Source organism: Notamacropus eugenii, chromosome 2 (assembly GCF_028372415.1).
Source record: "Notamacropus eugenii isolate mMacEug1 chromosome 2, mMacEug1.pri_v2, whole genome shotgun sequence".
In the NCBI taxonomy this organism is placed as follows: domain Eukaryota; kingdom Metazoa; phylum Chordata; class Mammalia; order Diprotodontia; family Macropodidae; genus Notamacropus; species Notamacropus eugenii.
This window is the reverse complement of record NC_092873.1, coordinates 185,747,457-185,773,226: the sequence shown is the minus strand read 5'-3', so window position 1 is coordinate 185,773,226 and position 25,770 is coordinate 185,747,457. Positions and strand designations below refer to the sequence as shown.

The following is a 25,770-nucleotide window of genomic DNA, read 5'->3' as shown; positions in this document are numbered from 1 at the left end:
AACTTCTCCTCTGGCATGAAGGGAGGACCAAAAAATTTTACACAAATTTTCCAGATCACAGGGGCACCGCATCCCTAACCCTTTCATGTGGAAAGGATAGTCATCCCTTCTGTATTTAAGTTTGACACCATTGAACTAGATGACCTTTAATGTTCCTTCTAGCCCTAAATCTTTATATAATTTCAGGCTACTTTATTCTGCTTAAATATTTTTGTACTACTTCTTGTAAACTCAGTTGTTTTTAGTTGTGTCCAACTCTCTGTGATCTTAATTGGGGTTTTCTTGGCAAAGACAGTGGAATGGTTAGCCATTTTCTTCTCCAGTGTGTCCCCATTTTACAGATAAGGAACTGTGGCAGAGTTAAGTGACTTGCCCAGAGTCACACAGCTAGTAAGTGTCTGAGATTAGAACTCAGATCTCCCTGACTCCATATTCTATTTACTGCACCACCTAGCTGCCCTCAGATACACATAAAACAAAAGCAAAAATACATTTAGGCTACCTTTTCTCATAGAAATGCTTTCCCTTTAATAAAATGACAAGCTCTGTTAAAAAAGAGCGAATATAATAGATTTGGAGTTAGATGTGGATCTGAGTATCGTCTCCATTAAATACTAGCTCGGTGACCAATAGGCAAGTTGTTTTATTTATCTGAGCCTCACTTTCTTCTTTTTTTAATTTAATTTTTATTCATTTTGAACTTAAGACAAAAAGGCAAAAAAAAGAAAAGAAAATTCCTATTTACACAGCACAATGCAAAAAAGAGGATTTAATCTAAAACCATGAATTTCCATTTCACAGTTTACTTTTTCTGAAAAACTATGCACTTCCATATTGTGGAGGATGGGGGCACAGCAACCCCACAATTTTGGCCGACACTTTGTACCAGAGAAACCTAACTTTTTTTATTTTTCTTTTATGGGGCGTTTTTTACAGTACCTTGTTGTAAGATTTGAGTTAAGTATTTGACACCGTGTGGTCTGCTGGCCTTCACGTCATCTGCGGCTTCTGCAAAACTCCCCCCAAATTCCCATTTAATTTCTTTTGCCTGCCCACAATATATTGGAGCTGCGATGGGGAAATCCTGATGTAGAAGGGATAACTGTAACAAACAGAACACATTGTTTAGTGAAGCAGCCCTACTTTTTGATGCTTCCTTCTAAGTTTTCTTTTGTCTGCTGTGCAATTTTTTCTCCCTCTCTCCCCACCCAGCTCTAGAGAAGGTTACCATTTGACATAGATGTGCATATATATGTAAAACCACACTATTTAACAGCTTTTTCTCTGGATATGGACAGCATCTTCCTTCACAGGTCCATTGAGGTTGATGTGAGTATTTACAATACTCAAAATGACTTAGTTGTTCAAAGTTGTTCTTTGAATAATATTGCTGTTAACTGTGTACAACATTCTCTTTTAACTTTTCATTATTTCATACTCAATTTCTTCTCACATAAAGTAGGTATTTTAACGTTTGTTTTCCTTAGTTCATAGTGTTACCAAAAAACAACAGCAAAAATTGCTTTGTATACCCTAAAGTGTTATATAAATGTAAGTCATCCCTCTTTATTTAGACTGGAAACTCAGAGTAGACATGAATAAACGTTTATATGCCATACCTGGAAGAGCTACTTGCCCTTGAGCATCTAATCAATATAATTTGATGATTACAATATACCAGGGTGATGAATAAGCTGGTGCGTCATTACAAGCACAGAAGCTTAAGTCATAGCACCTGGTTTCAAATCCTGAGTGTGTCTGTTACTAGCTCTGTGATTCAGTCAGTTCAATTTTCCGAGACTTAGCTTCTTCAACTTTAAAGTAAAGGGGTAGACCAGGGATGGGGAAACTGTACCCTCAAGGGGCAGCCTTTTGATTAAGTCCAGGTTTTACAGAGCAAATTCTTATACTAGGGGTATTTGATCTGTGAAGTTTAGATTCAGTCAAAGGGCCGCCCTTGAGGACCTAGAGGGCCACATGTGGCCTTGAAGTTGCAGGTTCCCCACTAAGGGAAGGATGATGAAGTATACTACCCACCTCCTGCTGCAGAGTAATGCACTCAGGTTATGACATGAACCAGACATTTTCACACGTGGCAAATGATAATAAGAATGAGAGCTAGCATTTACGTAGGGGCAGTTAAATGGCACGATGGATAGAGTGCCATACCTGGAGTCACAAAGTCTCCTCTTCCTGAGTTCGAATCTGGCTTCAGACCCTTACTAGCTGTGTGACTCTGGACAAGTCACCACTTAACCTTGTTTGCCTCCATTTCTTCATCTGTCAAATGAGCTGGAGAAGGACATGGCAAACCATTCCAGTGTCTTTGCCAGGAAAACCCCAAATGGCACCATGAAGAGTCAGACATGACTAAAAAGTGACTGAATAGCAACAAAAGCATTTATATAGCGTTTTAAGGTTTACAAAAATTTTTTTACAAACATTATCTCATTTAATCCTGACAACAAGGCAACAATTTAAAAAATATTTTCCTACAGGCCTGAATTTCTTATCATTAGAGCCACTTAGATGAACTGTGTTTCAGTCTCTGTTAAGGAAACAGAATCACATGCATTCCAAAGTGACCCACTGAAATTCTTTATTTTCTCTTCCCTCCACCACTTCTCCCAATGCCAGGGCTGGGCAAGGGTTGGCTTGAAATTCAACGCCCTGCTCCTCTTTCACAGGCTGGCCCCTACCTTTTGCTTCAGTACCACAAAGGATTCCTCCACAACCTTCCATATGTCTTGAAGATGTTCAAGTTTGGGGAAGTTACTTAGAGGCTGCTGCTGCTCTATACTATCCTTATGGTATGTCTAAGTTATCTTGAGATCAGGGGAGTAGGTTTTCATCTTTGCGTCCTCCACAGCACTTAAAACAGTGCTTTTGTACACTGAAGGCACTGAAATATATACTGATGAACCAATGAATGATTAAATGAATGAAAATGGAGAATGAACCATCTATACCATATTCCTAGCGTCTGAAGCTAGGCAGCACAGTGGAGAGGGTCCTGAACTTGGAGTCAGGAAGACGTAAGTTCAAATTCAGCCGTGGATATTTAATTGTTGTGGGACCTTGGGCAAGTCACTTCTCTGTGCCTCAGTTTCTTTACCTGTAAAAGGACAATAATCATAATAATAGCTCCTACTTCATAGGGCTGGTGTGAGAACCAAATGGGAAAACATATAGAAAGTGCTGTGCAAATCTCAGGGTGTTTATATAAGTGCTAGCTACTATTATTATTTACTTATTTTTAGGTGCTGTTTCCCTAAAAAGATATTCAAATCTAATGCTTGTTTTACCTGAGGGGAGGGAGGGAAAAGGGGAAACCTGGTCTGTGATTTCCCTGGGGCAGGGAACCTCCAGGGATGAAACACCTTTCCACCAGGCAGATCTGTACCTGCTTTGCCATCCACAGTCGTTGTTGCCTGAGGGCACTCAGAGGCTAATCTAATGCATTTAAAAACTGAGTTGTGAGGTCTTCTCTAAATTTCTCCCAAATCCTCTTCCCATTTATAATTTTCCAAAGCCAGCAGGAAGTCATGCAAAAGATACTAATGAATGTACAAAGCAGGGCAGCAAATATGATTCAATCCTTGAAGAATCTAGGTTATAAGTATAATTGAGTGTGTTTATTTCAATTTTATTGTCAGAAAGCTTCACGAAACAAAATGCATTCTGCGATAATGATACGAAATCCTCATTCGGTAATGTCATTATGAGGGTCATCAGCGATAATACACTTTAAATATGGTCTCAGCCCACAGATCCTCACAATTTAATCCACGAAACAAACAACCAAAAGAAACCTCTCCCAGTCACAGCATGTGGGAGTACAGTCCTGTGGGTGGTACCAACATCTTGTAGCTTCCACCCATTGATAACAATTGGTTCTAGTGAAGTTTGGGTGGACCTTTCAGCAGGTCTTAATCTCCCGATGGAATTCCTAATTAATCAGGTTGCTACAGTATATTGGGCTTACATTCCACACCATAGAAATCGTGCAGGAGGCACTATTTAATAGGCAAGAATGACCATTTCACAGACAATTTAACAGGAAGAATTTAATACCCAAACATATTAAGACACAAAACCACAAAACATAATAGTTATTATTGGAACATATTTACCCCCCCACTCCCCTGCACATACACTCTTGCCTTAAATATTTGTGGATTTCATCCATATGGGTATTTGCTCTCTGCATGACTTGCTGTGTCCATATAAAAAAATCATTATAAATCTTTTGATGAGACTGCTTGCTGGGCCATAATAACAAGTTTGTTTTTTCTTTTCATTTTTTGTAAGGTCTGCCAAAACCTGTGGTCTGTTGGCATAGGTCCCAAAGTTATCTCCATCATCATTATCAACACCACCACCAACAAGCATTTATTAAGCACCGACTATATGCCAGAGACTATACTAAGTGCTGGAAATACAAAGAAAGGCAAAAACAATCATTGCTTTCAAGGAACTCACTTCTAAGGGAAGAGTCAACATGCAAACAACTATGAATGTAAAAGATATAAAGAGTACAAAAGGAAGACAATCCAGAGGAAGACACTAGCAGTACAGGGAACTCGGAAAGGTCTTTTGCAAAAGAAATTTAAACTGAGCGTTAAAAGAAGTCAGAGAATTTGGAAGACAGAGGCAAGAAGGGATAGCATCTCATGTATCAGGGATGGCCAGTGAAAAGATACAGAGAGTGACATGTGTAAGGACCAGCATGAAGGCCCATGTTGCTGGATCACTGAGTACATGGAAGGGAGGAAAGTGTAAGAAGATTGAAAAGTTAGGAAAGGGACAGGTTGCAAATGCCAGACAGAGGAATCTATATTTGATCTTGGAAATGATAGGGAACCACTAGAGTTTGTAACGTTTATTGAGGGTGGCATGTTCAGACCTGTGTTTTAGGAATATTACTTTAGTAGCTCAGTGGAAAGTTGGAAGGCTACAAAAATAAATGACTAATATGTTGACATCCATTGACCCAGATATTTCCCTAGTAGGCATATACTCTCAGTAAGGTTACTGATAAGAAGAAAGTGTCCATACACACCAAAATATGTATAAGCAGCACTTTTTTTTATGATAGCAAAGAATTGAGAAGAAAAAATATCCATCGATTGGGGAATGGCTAAGCAAATTGTGTTAGATGCATGTAATGTAATGTGTGTTCATCCTTCGTTGCTGAAGAAGACCATGCCATCAGAGAAATGATGACATGACTTGCACTTAACTGTTTTGAGTGAGGGAGGGCTGTGCAGGTCATCAGCCTCACTTCTCCTCCAGAGCCATCTGAATCCAGTGAGCAGATATTCATCAGGATGACTGGAGATGACCCAGGATGAGGCAGTTGGGGCTAAGTGACTTGCCCAAGGTCCCATAGCTAGTGAGTGTCAAGTGTCTGAGGTGAGATTTGAACTCAGATCCTCCTGACTCCTGCACTGGTGCTCTATCCATTGCATCACCCAGCTGCCCCTATGTAATGTAATATTACTGTGATGTAAGAAATGATGAAGAGAAGCATGGAAAGACTTACATGATCTGATGCAAAATGACATAAGCAGAGCCAAGAAAACAATGTTCCCACTGACTTCAACAATATAAGTGGAAATCAACAACCACACACATACACCAAAAAAATAAAAATAAAATAAAAAATCCCAAATGCTGCAAAATTATAAAAAATAAGCATGATCTCAAAGAAAAGATTATGAGAAGGCATACCTGTTCTATTCCTTTGAAGAGGTAGGGGATCAGGGTAGGGGGAGGCCTAGGATGTGAGACAGTATATATTTTCAGGTGTTTTTAATGTATTGATTAGTTTTGCTGCTTTCTTTTTTTCATTTTCTTTTAGAAACATTATTTGTTATAAGAGATGACTCTCTGGAAGGGGAAAGAAGAGAAAAGATTCTAGGATAAATTCTGGTGATATAAAAAGCAAAAGATACATACATACATACATACATACATACACACATATATGTGTCTATATGTAGGTATATATATTTTTTTTTTTTTTAAAGAAGCCTAGTGTAGTAGCCCAGGCTACAGATGATGAAGGCCTTCATCAAATATAATGGCTGTGTGAGTAGAGAGAAAAGGTCATATAGGAAAGATGTTGTGAGGATAGAAATGACAAGACTTCGTGACATTAAATAGTGGAATAGGTATGACTGAGGGGACAAAGAGGATGCAAACACTTTGAGCTGGGAAAATGGGAGGATTGTGGTTTCCTTAACAGTAATGGAAGGTTGGGAAGAAGGACACCTTTAGTACAAAAGATAATTAGGATTATTTTGGACATGTGTTTTAGATGTCTAAGGAACATCCAGTTCAAGATGCCCATGAGGAAATGCAGGAGGACTTAGATACTTATAGACAAAGGGAGAGACAAATTCATCAGCTGCCATACTGCTGATATGTGTTGTGTATTTATAGACGTGCTACTTTGGTTTTTGAAGAAAAATAAGATGACATCTTGAATTATGGCTTGACATGTGATCTCTATCCTGGTGTTGGGTTTTTTTTAAGTTTTTTTCTGTGTCATAATTCTGAAGCTTGAAATTTTCTTCTTGCTGGAATTCAGTAGCTTTTCTTTCTCTTTGCAGAGTGAAATACTGGTTGCTTTTGACAATTTTCTTGCACAGATTTTAAAAATGGAATTCTTTTCTTCTTTAATGTCTGGGATCTCAAAAATTCTGAGAGGTTCTGTCTTTTATCCATATTCTAAGTCCAACATTTTAATTTGCATTGCTTTAATATTTTTTGTCAGAGGAGTTATTTTTTTTTCAGTTCCTTCAACTATCTTATCTGTCGTTGCTCCATGTTTTCATTTTATAATCCAGTTATGGTTGTGTCCACTGACAAATTTTCAAATTCGTAATAACTGATAAGTTTTACTATTGTCTCTCCTCAAGATCTTTAAATGGCTTTCTTTTAATTCCTTGAACTGGAAGCAATGATAATTCTTTCTTTACTTCTTTGAATGTGTTTTGTTTTTTATTTTATTATTTCTCAGCATTTTTGTGTTATTTTTAGATATAACTTGAGATACTTTTATGTGTTGAAACAATGAGGTAGCACTGTGGATAGAGTGCTGGACTTGGAGTCAAGAAGAATTAAGTTCAAATTTGGCCACAGGCACTTGCTAGCAGGATTCTGGGTAAGCTGCTTAAGCTCTGCCTCAGTTACCTCATCTACAAAATGGAAATAATACTAGCATCTTCATCCCAGGGTTGTCGTGAGGACAAAATAAATAAGTAAATAAAAGGGCCTTGCAAACCTTAACACTCTAAATAAATGCTATCTCAATGGTTTTTTTCTGGTACATTTTATTTATTTATTGGATAAGATACTGATATGCTTAGTGTCTTTTGGATAAATCTTCATTATCTTGTAAAATTTTCTAGCAATTTTGCTTCTCTTAAGCATTTCTATCGTTATTTTTGAGAGAAATTACATCATAAGATCTTGGTTCCTGCTTCAGGTATCCAACTCCAGTACTCTTCCTAACTGATCTTTATTTTATTTTTATTTTTATTTTATGTGTAACTAACATTGCTTGTCTTGTTAATGGCAACTAATGGAGGGAGAGAATTCAGAACTCAAAAATTTTTAAATGAATGTTATAAATATATAAGTAAAAATTATAAGTAAATAACAAATAAATATTATATAACTAGAAATAAAAATTATAATTTTTTTTAAAAAGGGGAAAAAAATTGTAGTCATTTAGAACTTCGACCATAGTGACATTTACAGGAAGTTATTGACAAGAGTACCACAAGATAATCAAGAACAGACGAATTACAATCCACATTGTTGGACCTCCATTGATGAGATCATAAATCCACAAAAGTATAGAGGCATATTGGTATGGAAGTCTATAGTAAACTATGAGGAAAAGTGAATACTCAAAGCAACGATTAATAAGAACACTAAATGACAATGTGGGACAGTAGAAAGAGCTTTGGCTCTGGACTCAAATGACCTGGGTTCAAAATGTTTACTGCCTCTGTGTGACCTTAGGAAGCAAGTCACTTAGCCTCCCTAGGCTTCAGTTTCATTTGTAAAATGAATATATAAAATGAAGGCATTGGAGTTGGTGGACTCTCAGATTCCTTCCAATTCTACATCTATGGTCCCATACTCACATATAGGGCAGCAACATGTATAAACAACAAACTAGCACTGATCTTAGGGTAGACTTGGGCTCAAGACCTGATTCTGATACCTACTAGTTGAATGATCCTGGGCAATCACTTGACTTCTCAGCGCTTCAGAGGAACCTTTCTAAGACTAGGAACTACCAGTCTGCATGGGTGGAGAGTGTTTATACATTAAAAGTTCTTGACACTGAAATAATCACAGGACTGTACTAAAAATAAGCAGTAACAAATATGTGCCTCTTTATTTTATCAAGATAAAATGTAATATGCAGGTATTTTTCATATTATTTATGTTGCTAAAAAATTGACTGAATTATATTTTAAATGAATGAAAGAACTCTAATACTGAAAGGAATTAAAGAATATTTTAAATTGAAGAATCTTTTTAAAAACATAAATATATTCATTCCTTAGTTGTTTCACAAATTTCAATTTTTTAAAATGTTGGGCTTTCCCAAAATAATGTCTTTTATGGCATTTACCAAATCCTGCGAATAACTGGAGTAGTTCAGTGGTGGTAAAAGCCTATTTGGATGTCTCTGGGTCTCATGTTTCTCCTGAATCATATGAATACAAAGAGATTCGTTATACACAAAAGCTTCTCAGCAGCAGCCCCTCCACAAGACAGCCTTTCTGCTAAAGAGTAAGACCCAAGAAAGACAAACAAAGGATATGGAAAGGGATACGTAGTCAAATGGAAACAAAATGCTATTGGTCATAAAGATTGCCAGTTCATAAAAATATTCAACTCTAATATTTTGCTTGGAGATCTAGAACTGAACTGAATCTCATAGTCTGATCACAGGAAATGACTTCTTTTGTTTTAAAGCTATCTACCCATTGTTAATAACCTTTATTTTAAAACTATGGAAAAAGTCATATGCTTTTAATTTCAGTTTTACCATCAAGTATAATATCACTATGCCAAAAGGAAGCCATTGAAGAGATAAAAGGAGGCAGAAGGCCAATGTCAAAGAAGAAGCAATAAAACATATACCTTGATTCCTGAAGACTCTAAGTGATAGTCTTGACCCTACTGCCATCCATAGAAAGTTTGTTTTCAGATGCAGACACTTCCTAAATAAACACTGAACATACTCATCAAACCAACAACTGGTACATAATACAATGAAATAGCAAACTTCAGAACTTTGAAAAATTAATTTAAAAAATAGAGGTGCCAGATGCATGGCCAGGATTTTTCATTGTATCTTGCTCCAGTTCATTTGTACTTTTTTAGGAGGCCATATAGAAGAGATTTTTTAAATAGATTTAGTCCTCTTGTAACCTGTAGGTGATATTATACTTTTAATCCAGTCTACTACTTAACCCAATCTGTGACTCAAGGATAACTCAGTTTTTTAGGACATAAGGAAATAGTAGCAGCACTGAATTACCAAATGGAACCCTTGTAACCTCCAGTAATTTGTTGAGCTGATTCATGGGAGTAATCTACTTCCTGGGTATGTGTCATGAAGTCCAGTAATAATATCTCATGAGTGTTTACAAAGCACGTATCTCTCTCTGAAAACTTTAGTGAGAAAAATTCATATGCCTTTAATTTCAGTTACTATTATTTATAATATCACTATGCAAAAAGGAAGCCATTGAAGAGATAAAAGGAGGTAGAAGGCCAATGTCAAAGAAGCAGCAATAAAACGTACACTCTTGATTCCTGAAGACTCTAAGTGATAAGAGTCTTGACCCTACTGCCATCCATAGAAAGTTTGTTTTCAGATGCAGACACTTTCTAAATAACACTTAACATACTCATCAAACCAACAACTGGTACATAATACAATGGAATAGTAAACCAGAACTTTGAAAAATTAATTTAAAAAATCAAAAATAAAATAGCTCACACACATGCAAGAAAGCAAGTGAGTAGGAAAAAAAGAGAGATGATTTTTTTTTTTAATAGCCATTGCTATTTTAGAGCCATAGGGGCCGAATCTGTGAATTTCATTGGTTGTCCCCATTGAGGAGATTCCTTTTGTCCAATGTGAGCTGGGATACCACCTCTATAAGTTAGAATTTTAGAGAGTTTCCTGGGACTTTGGGCAGTTAAACAACTTGTCCAGGGTCTCACAGATGATCTGTGTCAGAAGCAGGACTTAAAACCAGTTCTTCCTGACTGTGAAACCAGGTCCCTAACCATTGAACCATTCTGCTATTTCAGACCTCTATAAAATATACTCTGTAGTTGGAGGCACTGTTAACAGACTGAACTGAAAGTTAAACAACAAAGCTAGCTGGCAAGATCTACAAAAAGCTCTAAATCAAGTCCAAAAGGAGGGATCAGATTACTTAAATGTTAACAGTGATGAATTCAGGTAGCTGGGAGAAATGAGTGTGGAGATAAGATTAAAAATTTAATGCTTCAAGCAGTTCTCTTGTAGCTCTAAATCCTATGAAAGTCCTTGTTATTAGTGTTTGGTTTCTTTTTTTTTTTTAAAGCATGGCCCTAGATGCTTTAAATTATTGCATTTTTATAGTCCCATCCTAATGTCATCCTGAGAGCATCTTAGCTGCAAAAGCCCATTAACCATCAGAATGGTAACACGACTTTTTCTCTTCTCCCTTTCATTGCCAGACTTGGGTTTTCTACCCACTAAATCTACGTCCCCATCTCCCATTCACAACAGAATTCTCAATAATCTTGCCAACAATTTCACTACTTTATAATTTCTCTCCCAATGACCATCTTAATTGCAAAATTTGAGGGACTTTCTTTCATTCAAGATCTCTCTTTGATACTGAGCACTGTTGACCACATCTTCTTCCTTGAGATTCTATTCCCCTTTTGTCTTCATGTCATTACTGTACCTTAGTCCTTCACCTTCTCATCCTATTAATTCTTCTACACTTCATTATCTTCTGTGAGATAATAATTTTAATTCTTCAGATATCCTATTTCATGATTCACTACCATTAGTACATTATCAGTATTAATAAGATGGGCCTTTGTTGTCATTAAAGAAACGTCCTGATTTCTTGAAGATAATCAAGCCTTCTTACTCTCCTTGTCCCATTTAATTCTAAGCCCAATATGTTGGCTCATTCATACTGTCTATCTCAAGCACACATATTAGTAGACAAATTCTACTGGTTATTTATCCAACTACAGATAGTAATATGGGCAGCAGTTAGGCCAAACTCAAAATTTTGAGTAGTTACAGATCTCTTCTGGAGGTTCAGTGGTATTCTAGGGCTTGATGCAACCAGCAAAAGGCCATCTACAGAGACTCTCATCATCTACAAGGAAATACTCTTCCACAGAGACCCTAGGCTGGATCCTTTCTATCACAGTGATGAAAACTGTTAAAAATACACAGCATGTTTCATTGCAGTATGAATCCAAGGGGAGTTATTTTTTTCTAAAGGTGACCATTTATTATTTCATCATAAAGGACATTACTTTTATTTATAAATTTAAAGAAATATCAATTTAACTCAATTTAGTTTTTTAAATTGGTCATTAAACTTTACTTAAAAATACAAACTTAGCAAAAATACAAACTTTTAATCATACCCTTTTTCTTCCCCTTAAATATAAAACAACCTTTTTAGCCTTATCTTCTTGGCTAAAAAAGCAGAATTCTAGTTGGACTCTGTTATCTCTAGCCCTATACTTTTCCATGAAGAGCTGATGATAGAATTTAAGGACTGATGATCTGAGAAGCATCCTTTAAAAATTTAAACTTTTTTGTCTTCCTTGATGGAATGTACCACTACCCTCAAGCCAAATACCTGTAGAATGAAACAAAGTGTCCAGAAGAGTCAAAGGGGGAAAGCAAGTCAACAGTTGGCATTCCCAAGGCAGGAGTGGAAGGAAAAGGATGAGATTTCCTGGGGTGGAAAGGAAGAGGAAAGGAAATGGGTCCCACTAAAGAGGTCAAAATAGTACCCCTGAAAGAGTAGAAGGTCAAGAGCACGGAATGACCTAAATTGGAGAACTAAGAAGACATCAGAATACCCCTTTCTTCATCCTGTACATGATCCTGTTGGAAATAGTCAAGGGAAAGTGATTAGGAACCACAGGAAGGAAGTAGCTTCAATGGCAACATCTACAGAAAGGATAGTTGAGGAGACAAAGACTGGGAAAGTCAGCTCCTGGTAAATACCAGACCCCAAGTGACTCCACTAGGGTAAGAAGGCTCTAGACATATGAGGGTGTGCCACCTAGTATACTCATAAAACATCTGCGGTGTATACTTTTGTTGAAGATAATGTCTCCTTGTTTTATGTCTCACCAAATATTTATGATCACACTTTTTTTTTACATATTTCAAGGAATATTGGATAATTTTGATGTATGGATTGGAAATACATTATCAGAAAAGGCAACTATCTACAAATACCTGAAGGATCTTCATATGGAAGAGGGATGAGGCTTATCTTGCTTGCATCCAGAAGAAAGATGGGAAAGAAATTTCATGGAGGCAGATTTTAATTTAACATAAGTAAAAATTTCATAACAATGAAAGCTGCCTGCAAATGCCTAATAAGGGGCATTTGGATGTCTTCAGATGTTGTCTGGATGATCATTTAATGCGGATGTTTTTTTTAACGGATTTATTTCCCAGATTGGGGTTTGTCTAACATAACCTTTGAGTTCTCTTCTAATTCTGTCATTCTATGTGAGTTATCATTGACTAATACTGAGCTAGAAGAAGTGTTAAATTCAGAGATTAATATTCTCAAGGAGCAAGGAGTTTCCAGTGAATAAACCTTGATGATTTGCTAGATATAAACGATGGCCTTTCATTCACCCACAGCAATTAGTCCTAGCTCAAACATAGTACTGTACTACTGCCTTGCCCACAATATCAAACTTGAACTCTGTGTTCCTTAATCACTCCCTTCTTTAACAAAGATTAGAAAGCTCAGGATTACACAAAGATTTTGTCAGTGGCAGTGAACCAAAGCCAAGATCCAGAAGAGTGACCAAACCAGAAGTGTCCTTTGTAGCCAGTCTGAAATGGGTTGTTGCTAGTGACAACTTTATAACCCCAAATTCTGAATTCTCCCCAAGCCTATCATTGTTCAGAAATATAAAACTGATCAGATACTCAGAAAAATATTAGGAACATGAAATGTTGTATCATGTATTATAAACAATACTACTAATGACCTTAGCAATTTTATACATTCATTTTATAAACATTTATTAAGCTCTTGCTATGTCATTGTAATCCAAGGCACTTACTTTGATGTAATCCATCAAGTGTCATGGCTTAAAGAGTGGGTGTTGCCGTAAAGTCATGTTTTTCTGGCAGAACAGGGTGCCAATGAGTTCATATTTTGTGCATTTGGTGAAGAGGAACATACCCTTTGAGTGGACTCTCTTATTCTCTTTCAGCTCTTTTGCATTAAAAATTTTTCTCTTCTAAATTTTGTGATAAAGCTGTAAGTAAAAGGTTTCTGTCCTTCTTAAAATATCAGAAAGGACATAACTTTCCTCAGGGATTTTTCTCTCCCTAGATTTGCTGGTGGAAGAAAGACAACAACCATTTTAATAAGCACTTTACTATGTGCAAGGATCTTTGTAAATATTCTCTTGTTTAATCTTCACAACAACTCTGGAAGGTAGGTGCTAATATTTCTTCCATTTTACAAGTGAAAAAATGGAAGTAGAAAAAATGGAGGTTAAATTACTTGCCCATTGTCACACAAGTAGAAAGTGTCTAAGGCTAGATTTTAACTCAGATCTTCCTTATTTCCACCTCCTGGTTGTGGCAAAGGGGCTTGTGTAGTTCAATGAGACTAGGAGCTATGCCATGCAAGGTTAGCTAAGATGGACAGGTCATCATGGACAGTTCAGACAAAAGATAATGCACTGGAGAAGGAAAGGGCAAAGTGCTTCAAAATCTTTGCCAAGAAAATTTCATGGACAGTGTTAAAATTATAAAAGATATGACACCCAGAAGATGAGCCCCTCAGGTCAGAAGGTGTCCAATACATTACTGAGAAAGAGTGGAGAACAGCTACAAATATCTCCAGAAAGAATGGAGTAAAAACAAAAACAAAAAACAATGAAGCAGCTGGGCCAAAGCTGAAAGAAAGCTCAGCTGCAGATGTGTCTGGTGATGAAAGGGAAGTCCAGTGCTGCAAAGATCAATATTATATAGGAATCTGAGTTCTTTGAAGCTGAATGTGGTCAAACAGAAGATAGAAAGTCTAAATATCAGCATCTTGGGTGTCAGTGAACGTAAATGGACAGGAATAAGTGGATTTAATTCAGGTGAGCATTTCATATACTACTGTGGGCAAGAATCCCTTAGAAGAAATGAAGTAGCTCTCATAGTTAAAAAAAAGTGTGAGAAGAGCAGTACTGGGCATAATCTCAAAAATGACAGAATGATAGCTGTTTGAATCCAAGGCAAACCAACATGACAGTAATATAAGTCTAGGCTCCAACCACTGATGCTGAAGAGGCCGAAGCTGCTCAACTCTACAAAGACCTATAACATTCTAGAAATAAAATCAAAATAAGATGTCACATTCATCACAGGGGATTGGAATGCTAAAGTAGGAAATCAAAAGATAATTGGAAAAATAGGCAAACTTGGTGTTGTAGAATAAAATAAAGCAGGGCAGAGACTAATAGAGTTTTGTCAAAATAACTCGCCGGTTATGGCAAATATTTGTTTTCAACAATACAAAAGGCAATTTTATACATGGACATCAACAGACGGTCAGTGCTGAAATCAGATTGATTATATACTTTGCAAACAAAGGTGGAGAAGCTCTATACATTTAGTTAAAATAAGACCTGGAGCTGATTGTGGCTTAGATTATAAACTTCTTATTGCAAAATTTCAACCTAAATTGAAGAAAGGGAACACCATCAGACCATATAGGTATGACCTAAATAATAAAAGCATAAGTGATGAATAGATGTAAGGGATTAGTTCTGATAGAGGGCCTGAAGAACTAGGGAGAAAGGTTTGCAATACTGCATAGGAGCACACAACAAAAAATATCCCAAAGAAAAAGATCAAGAAAGAAAAATGACTATCTGGTGAGGTTTTACAAATAGCTAAAGAAAGAAGGAAAGTGAAAAGGAAAGGTGAAAGAGAAAGATATTCCCAAACCGAATGCAGAATTCCAAAGAATAGCAAGGAGAGATTAAAAAAGATTTAAAAAAAGAAGAAAACAATAGAATGGAAAAGAAGAAAAATGTTCAAGAAAATTAGAGATATCAAGGGAAGTTTTCATGCAAAAATGGGCATGATAAAAGAAAAAAATGTCAAGGACTTAACAGAAGCAGAAGAGATTAAGAAGGTCATGAGACTATACAAAAGATTATACCAGAAAGATCTTAACTTACTGATAACCAAAATGGTGTAGTTATTGATCTAGAGTCAGACATGCTAGAGAATGAAAGCCGTCCTAACGGTAAAGTTCATGGAAGTGATGGAATTCTAGGTGAGCTATTTAAAAGATGATGCTGTTAAAATGCTACACTCAATACAACACTAAGTTTGGAAAACTCAACAGTGGCCACTGGATTGGAAAAGATCACTTTATGTTCTAATTGTAAAGAAGGGAAATACCAAAGAATGTTCAAATTATTGAATAATTCCATTCATTCCAACACCAGCAAGGTTTTGTGAGATTCTGCAAGTTAGACTTCAGCACTATGTGAACTGGGAACTACCAGAAGGGCAAACTGGTTTTCAAAGAGGCAGAGGAACTAGAGACCAAATTGCCAACATTCACTAGATTATGGTGAAAGCAAAGGAGCTCCAGAAAAGTGATTGTTTATGCTTCACTGACCACACTAAAGTCTTTGTGTGGATTACAAGAATATGTGGCAAGTTCTCAAAGAAATGGGATTACCAGATCACCTTGTTTCCTGAGGAACTTGAATGTGGGTCAAGAAGCAACAGTTAGAATAGAACATGGAACAACTAACTGGTTTAAGACTGGAAAAGGAGTACAACAAGGCTATATACTGTCACTTCATTTAACTTATCTACAGAGTACATCATGAAAAATGCTACACTGGATGAATCAAAAGCCAGAAATAGGGCTACTAGGAGAAATATCAACAATCTCAGATATGCATATGATACCACTCTGACAGCAAAAAGTGAAGAATTAAGAAACTTCTTGATGAGAGTGAAAGAGAAGTGTGTAAAAGATGTCCTGAAGCAAAAGATTAAAGAAAAAAACTAAGATCATGACAACTAGTCCCATTATTTCCTGACAAATAGGAGAAGAAATGTAATCAGTGTCAGATTTTAAATTCTTAGGTTCAAAAATCACTGCAAATGGTGAATAAAGCTATGAAATTAAATGACCGTTGCTCCTTGGAAGGAAAGCTATGGCAAATCTGAACAGCACACTAAAAAGGCAGAGACATCATCTTGCTGACAAAGGTCCGCACAGTCAAAGCTATGATTTTTCCAGTAGTAATATGGCTCTGAGAGATGAATTATAAGGAAAGCTAAGAACCACAGAATTGATATTTTCAAATTGTGGTGCTGCGGACTTTTGAGAGTCCCTTAGACAGCAAGGAGATCAAATCAGTCAACACTTTAAAAAATTAATTTAGACTATTCACTGGAGGGACACATACTTAAAGCTGAAGCTTAAATACTTTGACCACATAATGAGAAGACAGGGCCCATTGGAAAGACCCATTTGACGCAAAAGGAGAAGAGGATGGAAGAGGATGAGATAGATATCATTATGGAAGCAACAAAAATGAACTTGGACAGATTTTAGGAGATAATGAAAGGTAAAAGAGCCAGGCAAGCTATGGTCCACGGGGTCACAGTGAGTCAGACATAACTGAATGACTGAACAACAACAAATTCCTTACTTCTGGCCCAGAGCTCTATACACTGCATCACCTAGCTACCACTTTAGCTATGATTTTTAGAATCCAGATGTACATGCTAATGATAACAGCACAGAAATTTCCTAGGAGTTTAATAGAGAAAAGTCACAAAGTTCTCTTTGATTACAACAGTTACCTGAAACTAATCTGTTTAAGAATTTATTATTGTTCACCATTTCAATTTCACAAAGTTAAAATTCCTTTTCGTCTTTACTTTCTACATGAGGACTTTCCTTATCTTAAAGGCTAGTGTCTTCCCCTTAAGATTATCTTGTATTTATTTGTATTGTATTTATTATTACACACTTATTCAACTACGTGTTAATCTCCCTCTTAATGTAAGCTCTTTGAAAGCAGAGAATGCTTTTTGTCTTGAATTTAGGGACTTGATTTTTGCCTTTGTCTCCCCATAGACCAGCACAATGATAGTACATGGTACATACTTAATACTTGATCAAGTAACTACCCTTCCCAAATTTGTTTAGCTCCTTTCTTTTTCTTTTTGGTACCTATTTTCCAATTAACTGGATTTACACTGAGTGCCTACACTTAATTTTCTGGGCACTAACTGAGTCTTGTATAAGATAGAGAATTAGCTCTGAAGATTCCAAAATGCTTTGAGAAAAGACTTCTTGAAAATGAAGTCTGTAGATTCAACATTAATGGAAAACAATTTGAAATTATACAAAAAAGACAGTACACTTTACATAACCTTAGACCCAGCAGTGTTAGTACTAGGATCCCAGGAGCCAAAAGGCCAAAAGAAAGGTGCCATATATACCAAAATATCTGTAGCACTTTTGGGGAATAACAAAGAAATGGAAACAAAAAGGCTGCCTATCAATTGTGAAATAGCACAAGAAGTTACATATGACTGAAATGAAGTATTATCGTACCACAAGAAATGATAAATATAAGAATTCAGGGAATCTTGTGAAGACTTGTATGAAATGATACAGATTGAGGCAGGCAGAGCCAGGAGAACAATGACCATAACAACCACAATAAGGTAAAGGATGACAATGTTGGAGGACACTAGAACTCTGATAATGGCAGTGAGCAACTGTGACTTTAAAGAACTGATAGTGAAGTATGCCTCTCTTCAGGCAAAAGGTAGGAGAGCATAGGAATGGAATGTTGCAAACATCGTCAGACGTGCAATTATTTGTTTTGGTCAATTGAACTTTGTTCAAAGAAAGAGCTGTATTGGGAAAGGGTTGGTAAAAGAGCAATTTGGAAATGAAAGTGATGTTTTTAAAAAATCAATAATGCATTAGGAAAATTGTAGCTTCTACCAGTTTTGCATTTTATATCCAGGACACTGCTAGGGTCAGAGGATCAGTTGATCCATTCCATTATGCCTTCGACTTTTCTTTAGTAAGATTAAGTCTGCATCATTTTTTTTTTCCAGTGCAGTATTTGTTTACTTAACTTAAAGTTCTTAAGTAGCAATTAAATGGCTCAGTTCACATGAATGCACTATACTGTAAGAAACTAAAATTTCACGTTTAGAAAGTGACTACCTTTCAAAAAAAGAATAACTCAGGCTTTTATTTGGAAACATTTTTAAAAATTACCTTAATTCAATTTTGTAACACAGGGCGTATCCCTGCACAATAGATGGAAAACAAGGTGTCGTGATGCCAATTCCACAGATCTTGGCATGCATGAAAGGGAGGGAAGCAAACAAAGGGAGAAAGGAATTATTGGTAGGTAGAGAGAAAGGAAGAAAAGGAAGAAAATACATCTCAATGAGATAGCCCCAGACACAGAAATTAATTTTCATAGAAGAAAGGACCAAAGATTATGAAACAACTTCATCTCATAAGAGCAAAATGGAATTTGGAGTTCAAAAGAAGGAAGTTTTACAATAACCTCAATGATCTCTGTAAATGGGACAGAATGCATAGTCCAGATAAATGCAATCATACAGCAAACATTTACTGAGCATTCATGAGAAGAGAATGTCGTGGGGAGGGAGAGGAAGACATAGAATTCTATTCCCTGCCCTCCACAAGCTAATAATGGTTTTAAAATATGGAAGACAAGCCCAAAGAGAGAAGATGTAGGAGCATGTTTAAAAACAAAATAAAACACCAAAATAAGTACCAAGAAAATACAGCATAAACTCAGCAAAGGATTCAATTCTATTCAATCAACATTTATAAAGTGACTGCAAAGACATCATGTTAGGTTCTAGAGATACAATGAGGTTACATTTTGCTAGAGTTATATCAACTTGAACAGAGATACGCAAAAATAAGGTAATTAAAGCAGAAGGTTCATTCACAATTGGAGGGGAAAATGGATCAAGGAAATCTTTACCAAAGATGAGGCACCTGAAACAAGCCTTTAAGAAAGATGAGGATTCTGACAATAAGAGATAAGGAGATAAACATTGCTGGCTGGGATGGAGCCAGAAAAAATACATGGGGTCAGGAGATGGAACCTCAAGCTCAGGGAAAAACTAGCAGTCCAGTTGGGTTGGAACATAGCCTAGAGGCAACAGAGAGGCAGCAGATAGATGATTCTGAAGTGAATGGGATGTGGAGCAATATTATCCAATCTTTGCCTTAGGAAGAATACTTAGACTGCTATGTTCAAGAAGGATTGGAGAGAGGAGAAAGTGAATGAAGAAGGATAAAATTACCATGGAAATGTGCCTAATGGAATAATTTAGGCTACTTGGTGAGGTTTTCATGGAACTAACCAAGTTTTTGTAGAAAGGAGACTCATAGATTGGAAATTATACCCAAACCTCATAGTAACCACCTTTACCTCCAAACTTGTCCCCCATACATTGCACAATATGCTTACCTTTTCTTTTTTCTTTTTTTGCCTTCATTCCATTTCCTATATAAGTATTTACAATCAATAAAATGGTCGAAAAATGATGGGGAGGGGAAAAAGAGGCAGTAGGACATTTATAACCTACAAATTATATAATTTGTCTCCAAAAGATCACGTCAGAATATTAGAGTTGGAAGGCATCTTAGAGATCATCCAACCACCTTATTTTACAGAAGGAAAACAATTCAGACTCAGAGACATTAAGTGACTTGACCAATGTCACACAGCTAAGCTACAGGTCTCTAGATTAGTCTAGGACCCAGGTTTTCTTCACTCTCAAGGCAATGATCTTTCTGATACATCATGTTGCTTCCTACACTTCTACTTCCACCCTTGTCAATGCTTTATTTTTCGAAAAAAGGTACTGTAATTCATTCTCACAACTCTTAGTAAATTCTACTGGCATGTTCTAAGAATTGAAAAAGAAACACTGTGAATAACCAGAAGTTGACTATGATGACAACTCTCTTTTGTTCATTATTTTGTGTGGCCTAAACATTTAAGTGAATTTAAAATCTTTCAAGGAAATATTGATTTCACTTTATAAAAATATCAAGCAAATAACACTTTAGTAATAATAGCCATTCAAAGAAATCTAGATTGACATCAAGGAAAGTAAAACATAGCTTCTGTTCACTCACCTGGGATATGTAAATACACTTTAAAAAACTTTCCCAGAGACACAACAAAACCAGCTATTCAAATACTTGAAAAGTAAACAAATTGTGAGATTTTGATATAATGGAATATTGTGTCCTAAGAAATAACAAATAGAAGGAATTTTGAGAATCGTGGGAAGATCTGTATCAAATGATGCTGAATTAGGTAAATAGAACCAGAAGAAAATACATATATAATTATCATAGTAATGCAAATGAAAACAAGCAACGCAACAGAAATCTGATTAATCACAGTGACCAATACTGGCCCCAGACAACAGGTGATGATAACACATATTTCTCTTGGGAAAGATGGAGGAGCAACAATTAGACCAGAATGGCTAGACCAGAGTACACTGAGGGGAGTGATGTGAAGAAAGACTGGAAATGTAAGCAGAGCCAGGCTGTAAAGAGCTTTAAATGTCAAACAAAGGAATTTATGTTTGAAGCTATAGGGAACAATTAAACTTTAGTGAGTATGGGGGTGGGGATGATCTGGCCAGATCTACTCCTTAAGAAAATCATGTTGGCAGTTGGGTAGGGAGGAACTCAAGGCAGAGAGCCCAATTAGAAGGCTATTGCAACACTCCAGGTAAGAGGTGAGCTCTGAACTGGTGGGGTGACTATGAGTGAAGAGAAGGGGACACACATGAAAGATGTGAAGGTAGAAATGACAAGAGCTGAATACTGATTGGATACAAGTTGCAAATGACACAAAAGTTGTGAATCTAGGTGACTAGTAACCTTGACAGTAACAAGGCAGTCTGAAAGAGAGGTGGGTTTAGAGAATGTTTCTGAGAGGCTTACGTCCATCCAGTGTGAAACGTACATGAAGCAGTAGGTGATGTCTCTTCCATTAGAATTTAAGTTCTTTGAAGGAAAGATGTGTCTTTTCCCTCATTTTCATATCCCTAGAGCTTAGCAGACAGCCTGTGCTCTGTGACTTTATTTGTGGAGAGATTAAGGGTAGATGCATAAATCTGGGAATCATCAGCACGGAGATAACAACTGAGAGTTAATGAGAGTTGATGAGATTTGATGTGAGTGGTTGATGAGATTGCCAAGGAGGAGATACTTGGGGGTGGGGGGGACTGGGGAGGAGAAGGGAATGTTAGTTAGCACGATATGGATAAAGATTCAGCAAAGACAGTTGAAAAGGATGATTTATCAATCAGGGAATGGTTCTTATTTTTTTTATAAATTTGACTCAGTTTCCTATACATATGATAAATGAAGCCCTTATCAGAGAAATTTGCTGTAAATATATTTGATGTTACTTCATTGTCTATGGTATCTTGTACCAAAATGTAGTTTCCCTGATTATCTCTTTCAATTAGGCCTAATTTTGCTTTTGATTTGTCTGAGATCATGATTGCCACCCCTGTGCTCTTCAGTTTAACTGAAGCATAATAATCTCTGCTCCAACCTTCATTTCAATTCTGCGTCTTTATCAAGCTTATCTCTTATGTACAATAGATTGCTGGATCCTGAGTTGGCTCATCCCATTCATATTCACAGTCGTGATCACTAACTGTGCATTTCCCTCTATCTTATTTTCCTGTGTTTAGTCTCCTCTTTCTCTTTTAATCCTCTTCCTCCACAAAAGTCTGTTTTGCTTCCAACCACTGCCTCCCCCTTACCATCTACCCCATATTTCTTATCTTCTTCCTTTCCTACCTCCCTCTTGGGTAAGATAGATTTCTATACCCAACTGCATGGGTGTATAAATTGTTCCTTTTTTGAACCAATTCCAATGAGAGTGAGGTTCAAGCATTACCCCCCATTTCCCCATCCACTACAAAAGCTCTTCCTTGTGTACCACATTTATGTGAGAAAATTTTCCCCATTCTATCTCTCCCTTCTCTCAGTGTAACCCTCTTTCTCACCCTCACATTTTTTTTTTTTGTTTTGGAGATATCTCAGCATAATCAACTCACACCTGTGCCCTATGCCTATCTCCCTTTAACTCCCTTAATAATGAGAAATTTCTTAGGAGTTACATGTATCATCTTCCCATATAGGAATATAAATACTTTAACTTCATTGAGTTCCTTATGATAACTCTTTCATGTTTACCTTTTTATGCTTCTCCTGAGTCTTCTGTTTAAACATCAAACATTCAGCTCTGGTCTTTTCATCAGGAACATTTGAAAGTTCCCTATTTCATCAAATATTCATTTTTTCTCCTGGAGGATTATATTCAGTTTTGCTGGGCAGATGATTCTTGATTGTAACCCAAGCTCCTTTGTCCTCTGGAATATCATATTCCAAACCCCGAAACTCCTTTAATTTGGAAGCTCCTAAGTCTTGTGTGATCCTGACTATGGCTCCACGATATTTGAATTGTTTCTTTCTGGCTCCTTGAAGTGTTTTCTCTTTGACCAAGCTGTGAATTCTCTTTTCATAATTTTCTTGCACCATTTCTTTTCTCATTTCTTTTCTCAATTTTTTTCTACCACTTTTATCTTTCCTTAACTCTTCCAGAATTGTTGCTGGCCTTAGATCCGATTATCATTTTTCTTTGAGGTTTTGCTTTTAGCTGTTTTCAAACTGCTTCCTTCTTCTAAGTTTATGCTTTGGGCCACCATAATAGTTTTCTATGCTCAAGTTCTTTTTTTATTGTTCACTCATTTTTCCAGTCTATTTCTTCTTAATTAAAGTGAGGTTCCACTCACATGAGGGTGGGGAAGCATCGTCCCAAGCTTTGCGTTTTTATGTGCTGCTGTTTTCTTTTTCTTTTGTGCTGCTGTTTTCAAAGCTAGTTCTGGGGTCTGCAAGTTTTCAGTGCTTCCAAGAGGGTGTTATCCTGAGACAGGTATGTTCACTGCTCTGCTGTTCTTTACCCAGGAAAGTCCCTTGCTCCCCCTGCAGCCACAAGTAGCAGTGGTCTTCATGTTCCTGAAACTGTGACCAGGGCCCTGTTACCTTGTGACAGACCACAAGTACTCCTCTCCCCACCGGACCTGCTACCCAGAACTGCGAAGGGGCAACTAAACTGCCAATCAGCACCAGCAACATGCAGTGCCACCAAAGGGTCCCCTGCAATCTTTTTCTGATCCCTTTACCAACTGACCCTCTTATCATCTCTGGGTTGAGAGCTCCCAAAACTGCTGCTGTTGTGGATTCTTCCAAGATCCACGCTCAATCGTGATTGACTTTGGAAAGGACAGTTTCAATGTGCTGATAAGGCTAAACAACAGAAAACATCTCACCTCAATAGTTTTAACTTTGACAAAGTTCTTTTTTTGCAATTCTGCAAGGTAAGTATTACTATTATTCATATTTTACAAATAAAGAAACAGAAGATGAGAGAGGTAAGGTCACTTATCAATAATCACACAGTTAGTTATCATGTCAGGTAACCAAGTATCCTGATGCCAAGTTCGATACTCCTTCTGCTATAGCATGCTGTGGGGTTTATTCCTTTAAGTTCCAGAACTTTGGGGCCAGACTGTTGGGGTCAAATGGAAATCTTTTTTTTTTTTTATTTAACTTTTAACATTTATTTTCACACAATTTTGGGTTACAAATTTTCTCCCCTTTTCTCCCCTCCCCCCCCCAAACCCGAGCTTTCTGATTGCCCCTGTGACCTATCTGCTCTCTCCTCTATCCTCCCTCCCTGCTCTTGTCTCCATCTTCTCTTTTGTCCTGTAGGGCCGGATAGCTTTCTTGACCCCTTAACCTGTATTTCTTGTTACCCAGTGGTAAGAACATTACATTTGGTCCTAACACTTTGAGTTCCAACTTCTTTAGCTCCCTCCCTCTCCACCCCTTCCCCTTGGAAGACAGGCAATTCAATATAGGCCATATCTGTTTAGTTTTGCAAATGATTTCCATACTAGTTGAGTTGTATATGACTAACTATATTTCCCTCCATCCTATCCTGTCCCCCTTTACTTCTATTCTCTTATGGTCCTTTCCCTCCCCATGAGTGTCGACCTCGTATTACATTTTCCTCCCCATGCCCTCCCCTCCATCCTCCCCCCCACCCTGCTTGTGCCCCTGTCCCCCACTCTCCTGTATTATGAGATAGGTTTTCCTATCAAAATGAGTGTGCATTATATTCTTTCCTTTATTGGAATGTGATGAGAGTAGACCTCATGTTTTTCTCTTGCCTCCCCTCTTTATCTCACCACTAATAGGTCTTTTGCTTGCCTCTTTTATGAGAGATAATTTGCCCCATATAACTTCTCCCTTTCTCCTCCCAATATTTCTCTCTCACTGCTTGATTTCATTTTTTTTTTTTAAGATATGATCCCATCCTCTTCAATTCACTTTGTACACTCTGTCTCTATGTATGTGTGTGTGTGTGCATGTGTGTGTGTGTGTGTGTACTCCCACCCAGTACCCAGATACTGAAATGTTTCAAGAGTTACAAATATTGTCTTTCCATGTAGGAATGTAAACAGTTCAACTTTAGTAAGTCCCTTATGACTTCTCTTTGCTGTTCACCTTTTCATGGTTCTTCTTCATTCTTGTGTTAGAAAGTCAAATTTTCTTTCCAGCTCTGGTCTTTTCATCAGGAAAATTTGAAAGTCCTCTATTTCATTGAAAGACCATTTTTTCTCCTGAAGTATTATACTCAGTTTTGCTGGGTAGGTGATTCTTGGCTTCAGTCCTAGTTCCTTTGACTTCTGGAATATCCTATTCTATTCCCTTCTATCCCTCAATGTAGAGGATGCCAGATCTTGTGCTATCCTGATTGTATTTCCACAATACTTGAATTGTTTCTTTCTAGCTGCTTGCAATATTTTCTCTTTCACCTGGGAATTCTGGATTTTGGCCACAATGCTCCTAGGAGTTTCTCTTTTTGGATCTCTTTTGTGCGGTGTTCTGCGGATTCTTTGAATATTTATTTTGCCTTCTGGTTCTAGAATCTCAGGGCAGTTTTCCTTGATAATTTCATGGAAGATGATGTCTAGGCTCATCTTTTGATCATGGTTTTCAGGTAGTCCCAGAATTTTTACATTGTCTCTCCTGATTCTATTTTCCAGGTCAGTTGTTTTTCCAATAAGATATTTCACATTATCTTCCATTTTTCGAATCTGTGCGGTATGTTCTGAGATATCTGTCTTTCTCGAAAAGTCCTTAGCGTCCATCTGTACCATTCCAGATTTGAAAGATCTATTTTCTTCAGTGAGCTTTTGAATCTCCTTTTCCATTTGGTTAATTCTGCTTTTGAAAGCATTCTTCTCCTCATTGGCCCCTTGCACCTCCCTTGCCAGCTGAGTTA

General features: G+C 37.1%; 1 protein-coding gene and 1 pseudogene across 1 annotated transcript in view; one reads left to right on the top strand and one right to left on the bottom strand.

The window, feature by feature from the left end:
• LOC140530412 (spermidine synthase pseudogene) overlaps nucleotides 1-23,688 on the top strand; it is a 49,774-nt pseudogene extending 26,086 nt beyond the window's left edge.
• CRYBG1 (crystallin beta-gamma domain containing 1) overlaps nucleotides 1-25,770 on the bottom strand; it is a 255,495-nt gene that overhangs the window by 183,967 nt on the left and 45,758 nt on the right. The window lies entirely within an intron of this gene.